The sequence below is a fragment of the Anabrus simplex genome, chromosome 1 (genome assembly GCF_040414725.1).
Source record: "Anabrus simplex isolate iqAnaSimp1 chromosome 1, ASM4041472v1, whole genome shotgun sequence".
Classification (NCBI taxonomy): Eukaryota; Metazoa; Arthropoda; class Insecta; order Orthoptera; family Tettigoniidae; genus Anabrus; species Anabrus simplex.
The window spans coordinates 672,064,142-672,072,373 of NC_090265.1; positions in this window are offsets into that span (position 1 = coordinate 672,064,142).

Genomic DNA, 8,232 nt, shown 5'->3' on the forward strand with positions numbered 1-8,232 from the left:
GTATTCTTCATCTGCGTCCCCCACCCACAGGGGATAGTTATCACAACAAAAGTACGCGCGAGGACGCATGGAAGGACATAGGTAAGGAAAAGAAAATGCCAGTTCAAGAGTTAAAGAAGAAAATGACAACTTTATTGACGTCATACAGAAAAGCCTCGGATTAACAAGTCTCTCATTATTTACAGATGCAGGTACTGTTTACGTATCCAAGTGGTTTGCTTTCAAGGAATTCTACTTCATGGCCGACAAAAATACACTCAACGATACTGTGGATACTTTGTGTGATGTACGTATCTGTTTCATTACAATACGACTGCACGTGCAGTACTCATAGTGTTCGCGCGAGAACTGAGGAACCAGTGTCGATCACCTGCCGCGCTCGACTCGGGCATCACAAACACGGTGTTACGCGTAACACAAACGAAAGAGTTTGCCGCGCTCGAACAGATACGCGTGGCAGCCGCGCGCAGTCGTTACCCGACTTGACATGGTAACATTTAGCAGTACACTCGTTTGGCAATGTAACAAAGTGCAAACACCAGTTAACTTGCTAACTCAATGCGACTATCACACAACTCACTCTGGCGCTCACTTGCTTCCCATACGCTCTTGTAACACCGCGACAGTTACCAGAATGTTGTCATCCATGCTGGAACTGCAGTCTCAGCGAGTTCTAGTAGCCTCGAGCAGAACCCAGTCTCAATTCTCGGAAACTACGCGGTTGCGGTTGCTGACATCTCTGCGTCACCAGCCTCCGCCTCCATCCAAACAGATGGTGTCTCTCACAATAACAAACTCACATTCAACTCCAGCGCAGTGTTTACTGAAAGAGGTAGGCTTACTATTCGCACGTACACAGCAAGCTGAGGAGACTTTTTTATTTACGTCGCACCGACACAGATAGGTCTTATGACGACGATGGGATATGAAAGGCCTAGGAATGGGAAGGAAGCGGCTGTGGCCTTAATTAAGGTACAGCCCCAGCATTTGCCTGGTGTGAAAATGGGAAACCACGGAAACCATCTTCAGGGCTGCCGACAGTGGGGCTCAAACCCACTATCTCCCGGATGCGAGCTCACAGCTGCGCGCTTCTCACCGCACGGCCAACTCGCCCGGTCTGAGGAGATGTTAACTGAAAGTTAAGTATTTTATATTGATTATAAATCTTATAGAGTAAATTGGAATTAAACTTAAAAGAAAAACGGAGGAAAAGGGGATTATGGGCAAGGTTGGGGAAAAAAAGGATAAAGATCTCACAAAAGGGGAAAAAGGTGCGTGAAAAATGCCTCTTTTCGCAACTAGAAACAAAATTTCGCACTGTGATATCTTTCCGAACAGCTTTAATTTACCCTAACAAAAGAGTTGCGCACCTGAAAATCCTAACCCTGATTATTGATGATGATGATGATGATGATGCTTGTTGTTTAAAGGGGCCTAACATCGAGGTCATCGGCCCCAACCCTGATGATGATGATGATGATGATGATGATGATGATTATTATTATTATTATTATTATTATTATTATTATTATTATTATTATTATTATTATTATTATTATTATTATTATTATTATAAGGTTAAAATGTAAATTTTTACAGTATTACCAACGGTCGTACCCGTCGTTCACTGGTTTATTATCTTACTCGGTAGATCAGTGGTGGTGTCCGACCCATAACCACGGGTTCGTTTCCAAGCAACCATGCCTTCCTCATCGTATATGCCTCCTGATCTCATACTTCTGGCTTAATTATATATGTAAAAGTTTTAAACAAATTTATTTAAAAAACACCATTCCAATACTTTAATATTATATAGATAATAGAGTGCTGGTATTTCACTCCCATCTACTTCTACATCCTTGTAGGAAGACACCAGGGTTGCTGTTATAGGAGTAATATTTTTAAAAAAACATGCGAGAGGAAAGCAACGGGAAACTACCTCACTCCTCATTTCCCTAGTACGCCTCTTCAGTGACGCCTAGGCTATTTATGACAGCTGTTGGCGGAGCTGCAGAGGATCAAACCAGCCTTCGGGTTGAATACCCAACATACAACATACAGGTAGATCTACTAAAATGAAATGCAATCTTTTGGGGTTAGGCAATGTTCTCTTTTGTTGTTTGGAATCCAACCCGTGATCATGAGTCGGACACCATCACCGACCTACCGAGGAAGCTAATAAACCAGTGAACGACGTGTACGACCGCAGGTAATGCTGTAAAATTCTACAATTTAATTCGATGATGATAATAGTCCCGTAGTGCATAAGCTCTGGAAAAGCTTGGTGGTGGTGACCCAGTGAGGATTAAATGAATGGCGAAGACGTCATAAATACCCAATCCGCAAGTCAGGGAAATCAAGAGTACGAAGGGATGATCTCAAGAAATGAACTGGGGTCATCGGACCAAAGGCAAGCATTCTATCCATTTAGCCACAAAGCCGGGCTTTAATTAGCTAAACATGCTACCATTTCCACTGATCAGGCATTGAGTATCGGTAGTGGCAGAGGCCTAGATGGCACATACAAACCACACCTTTAGTGCTCACACGGCTGTTACTGAAATCGAGACTCCTTACCGCTCCTTACAAGCATTCTCTTTGCTTACAAGTTGTGCAGAAAAGAGGGTGTGCAGCGAGGAATCCAGGTGGCCGAGTGTTGGACTCGTATACGCTACACTAGCTTGTGAAACAGCCTTGCCAACACAGCAGGCTACTCCAGTGGCTCAAACCGTTTAAGACTTGGCATTCACTAAACCAAATGTCGAAAAGGCGGGGTGTGTGTGTGTGTATGTGTATGTGTGTGTGTGTGACCTAAGTCTAGTAGCAGCACACGTCTTGATCCCAGCATACATCCTTATCTACGAAGGTTCGAAATGACGAGTCCCAAATCTCGCAGTTAATTCAGTATCTACTAAGTTATATAACACTTCACCGTTTCACAAGAAATCTTAGAAATGTCTTCTTCACGCAACCCGTTTCTGCGTCAACAAAGCGCACCCGTAATGTCAGTTGCGTATTTGAACTGATGTCCATAGTTTTGTCCAGTAGAACAGGTAAATATCTCCCTCTCTTAACATCATCTATAGGCCTAGTTTTGTTTTCATTTATGATAGGCCTACACGCATACACAGAAATGGTGCCCCCGACATGAACAATCAACACTGCCTCACTCCAGTACTGAAAAGTAGGGGAGGGAGTGACAGAGCGTGGTCCTCGGGATGTATTTATTCTCTAAGCAGACTGGCACAGTCAACGTGACGTTCAATGTGTGACGTGCACGCCACGGCCTGTCTTTCTTGTCGTTTGAGGGCCACTCCAGTACCGAAAAGAAGGGGAAGGGAGTGAACGGGTAATGCTGAAGGCACAGTGTGTGTATTGCTATACATCTACCACTATGCCGATTTTAATCACAACAGTTTTGTGGCGGACTGTCTACCTGCAGCGATGCGTTAAACGAGGAGGTGAGGACACGCAATGCTTTGTTTATATTGGGACGCCATTTCTGTGCATGCGTGTACCGTAGTGAGCCTCCGTGGCCCAGGTGGCAGCGTGCCGGCCTCTCACCACTGGTTAGTCCATGTTAGATTTGTGCTGGAAAAGGCGGAGGTGAGACAGGTGTTTCTTCGGGTATTCCAGTTTCCCCTTCATCCAGCAACGCTCTCCAATACCATTTCATTTCATCTGTCAGTAATTAATCATTGCCCCACAGGAGTGCGACAGGCTTCGGCAGCCGGCACAGTTCCTATCCTCGCCGCTAGATGGGGCTTCATTCATTCCATTCCTGACCCTATCGAATGACAGGAAACAGGAGGTGGATATTTATTTTGCCGGGCTGAGTGGCTCAGACGGTTGAGGCGCTGGCCTTCTGACTCCAACTTGGTAGGTTCGATCCTGGCTCAGTCCGGTGGTATTTGAAGGTGCTCAAATACGTCAGCCTCGTGCCGGTAGATTTACTGGCACGTAAAAAAACTTTTGCGGGACTAAATTCCGGCACCTCGCGTCTCCGAACACCGTAAAAGTAGTTTGTGGGACGTAAAGCAAATAACATTAGATATTTATGTTTATGGTACCGTAGTACAACAGTTTATCTGCCCGCCTGGTCGTCCTTAAAGCGTCAAGTGTGTATGGTACGACACTGTCGACCGGTTCGAGTCCTGTTGGTCGAAAACATTTTCACAATCAGAATGTTGGACGGCAGGTTAGGACAGGTGGTGGTATACTGTTCCTATACTTAATGCCCGAGTGCACCAACCTCGGTAAAGAGAATACCGCGGTAAACTTCACAACTTTACCAGGGTAAAGTCGTATTTCTGTTGCACCAAGCTCGGTTTCGAGTTTACCGACATTTTACCGCGGTATAATGTTTACCGCGCGTGAGCGAGCGGTTAACTAAGAAAACCGCGGTAAAGTTTGTGCTCTGTGGTTAAAGATTCCAAGATGGAACTTAACAACTATAGGTTATATTTCCAGTATCTTAATCAGTTTGAAAGAAATGAAGGGAGAATTATAGAAGAGAGACGCGATTTATTTGAAGAATTAAGCGATGTTTCGTTCCAGAGAAGATTTAAATGGTGAACAATTGGAATGCCCGACTGGGAGAAACTGTCCTATGTCGCCTAGAAATCGTCTTTTAATAGCGCTGCGGTTCTATGCAACTGGAACATTTCAAGGAGTGATCGGTGACGTCTGTGATGTTGAGAGAACAACTGTATGCCGCATAATACACAAGGTTTCTGGTCTACTTGCGTCGTTATCGCCACAGTTCATTCAACTTTCACTTACGCAGTGAGAACAAAGAGAGGTTATGGAAGGGTTTCATACAATAGCTGGGTTCCTTGGTGCATTGCGTGCGCTGGACTGCACTCATGTGCGAATACAGTCTCCCGGAGGTGAAAATGGGGAGGTATTTAGAAATAGGAAAGGTTATTTCTCGCTAAACATGCAAACTGTGAGCGATTCGAACCTCACGATACGAGGTATTGTAGCAAGATGGCCAGGGTCGACTCATGTTAGCACAATATTTCACAATTCTCGGCTGAGAGCGCGTCTCGAGACGAGAGAAATAGCTAATGGCTATATTTTGAGTGATGGAGGTTACCCATGTAAATCCTTCCTCCTTACACCTGTTCAGAATCCCACCTCCCCAGCAGAACAACGATATAACAGAGCCCATATTGCCACAAGGAATGTTGTCGAGAGACAATATTGTGTGTGGAAAAGGAGGTCCCCTTCCATGTCTTTAGGACTTCGATGTAACATTCAAAACTTGTCGAACATTATTTTCCATTTTAAGGAGTCGATAACTTGCTTGCGCTGTCACAAAATGTAAACACGAGGGACAAGTGACTGTCGAAACGATCACTGCCGCCTGGATAAACTAAAGACAAGTGACTATCGAAATGATCACTGCTTCCTGAATACTACTTCGAATTTCTTCCGAGGGGAATAATAGCGAGAAAATCAAGCGTCTAGAAACCGCGGTAACGAAACCGGGCGATAGTAATGGTGCACTGCTTTTACGACAATACCACGGTAAAAGTTTTACCACGGTTTCGTAAAGGCTGATAATTACCGAGCTTGGTGCACTCGGGCATCTGAGAGTCAACTCAAGACCTTAGCGGTCCCTTTGATGTCATTCAGACTTCTGGTCGGTGAAAAGGCTTCTGCAACGCCAAATATTGTTCCTGAAGTCAGGAGCTTTCTTCAGTTTGGTTAGATATTCTGGTGAACTGACTTGACGAATTAAAATTTTTTGCCCTGTATAAAGGTGGAAAATATATCACAGGTTGTATATTATTTCATACGTAGATGCATATGAATAGTTGTTGTTCTCAGTGGTGTATGTAACAAAATAATAATTATTTAATATGATATTGATATCTTATTGCACTGTGTACTTAGTAAGCTTTGTTCGAGTTCATTCCATTGCTGATAAGTTCGCATAACATGTCCGACGTTGAAGATGCATCCAAGAAAACTATTTTCAGTATTCATAATGGCTGCCAGCTGTGATCAAGACGTGTGTGATGCTGTGACACTTGAGTCCCCTGTGAAATACTTTAAAGCTAACAAAAATGGAGAAAATTTAAGTAAGAAATCTAAACCAAATTGTTTTAAACGTTTACAGTAGCCTACGAGATTAGAATCCGCAGTGGACTGTGGAAGACGTGAAAAAGACCGCGCAGCTGACCGGCGTTTCTGTATACAGTGTTTACGCCGCTCGCTTGGAATTTAAACTCCACGGAAAATCCAAGTCTCCAGCGAAAGGTCGATGTGTCAGCTCAGTTCAAACTATGCACTCGCCGTAAATAAAACTGGAAGGGCCTTAACACGGCATGGGAATAGGATCCTTGGCGTATTTAATAATAATAATAATAATAATAATAATAATAATAATAATAATTTTTACTTTAGTTTATATTCGTAACCACCCTCTACCTACAGAAATGGTGTCATGAGGGGATCATGAGTTCGTTTTTACCTTCCGAATGACGAGACTACAATATTTACAACATTCCTGGAAACAATGTATTTTGCAATCCCACTCACGGGTGGGTTTTTCAGCTTTTTGAACTGTGAGAAACTGCCACTGACAGTCGTTGCACGAGAGCGGAATCGTATACTTATGTTGTAAGTCCGCATGTGCCTCACACAAATTGCATTATGATATGAAAATAAACCTTGCTTCTCTTGCCTCGGTATTCGTCAGTAATCTGTAGGTTTTACATGTTCAATAAAGTATTAAATAGGTATGGTACGTAATCAAAGTACATCTATGCGAAATGATGTGATTTCGTTTGATGTTTCACTATTTCAGAATGAAGTACCTGTAGTTGTCAGATAGACGCACGGCGTTAATAATAAGCTGGTTGTGGCGGAGATGGAGAACGGTGACGGGAAGGGGGAACAGGGGACGTGATCACGTGCGGAAGGATACTTTTCCTAAGCTCTTGTGTTGAATTTCAGCTTCCAAGAGGAGCTCAAACCTCTTAACTTTACCTTGGTTTGACTACGACTAGGCCTATTAATAAATGTTTTACCGAGCTCGATAGCTGCAGTCGCATAAGTGCGGCCTAAGGCTCTGTAAAGGGCCCCATACACGCGCAGACTTCTGGAATACGTACCTGCACGGACTTGCCTCCGGGAGGTAAGTCGGAAGTATGCAGTTGCCCACACACGCTCAGACTAAATGACTATTTACCGAGGAAGTTGAATACGGTACGTCACGCTCAGCTGTTTTCTGTTTAAGATTATGGGCTTCGGATGGTTGAAAAATGTATGCGGATCGAAATTAATTAGATACCGGTAGTCGGTATAGAAGATGAGTTGTTATCTGGACACAATTTAGCGCTCTGCACGAAAAAGACGCGCAAAAATAAATTTCAGTTTTCATATTTGTAGGTTACCACATTTACATTTTCTGCCGCAACTCTGACATGGCGCTTTCGTCGCAAAGTCTCCGGCTGAATTCAAGCAGCGCTAGAATGTCAGAGACTTGCCTGCAGACTTTTTGTCGGCAGACTTATCGGCCATACACACAGAGACATGTCTGAAGAGACTGGTTTGTGCAGACTTACCTCCGACTAAGTCTGCGCGTGTATGGGGCCCTTAAGATGGGTATGCTTAGCCGCCATTTTGGTTCATACATGTGCAGTGGGCCATGTGATCAAACTCCAGTTTCTCCTACGAGCGCTCGCTTCGTCACATTGAACGTATTGCTTTAATCACCGCGTGCATGGACAGAATAGTGCTTGCTACATTTGCGTGGATATTTATTACATAATGGTGGGTTGTTCTAATTGTAGTAATGTCTCTACTGCGGAATAGAGGTTGTTTAGATTCTCTTAGATCTGCATTATGCCTCCACTGCCTCTGCTACACTTTCTACATCTACTGATGACTTAAACCTGCATCCAGCTCGCACTGACATTACTACACCCCTTAATTCAGTCACGTTGATCATTTAATATTCAGTTCTGCCCCAAAGTCTGGCAACAGGAGTTCAACATCAAAACATCACAGTTACAATATTTATCAAAACTAACTTCATATGACAGAAATACGTTGTTTAACATTGGTGATAGTACAACATATACATGATTGAAAACCGAGAACTGTGGTAGGCCTATATGCAGACAGGTTTTAAACTATGAGCATTCTGACTCAAGCTCTGAAACATTCGTTTTTTAAATTTGGGTGATGTAAAGAAACCAAATTGTGAATTATGAAATT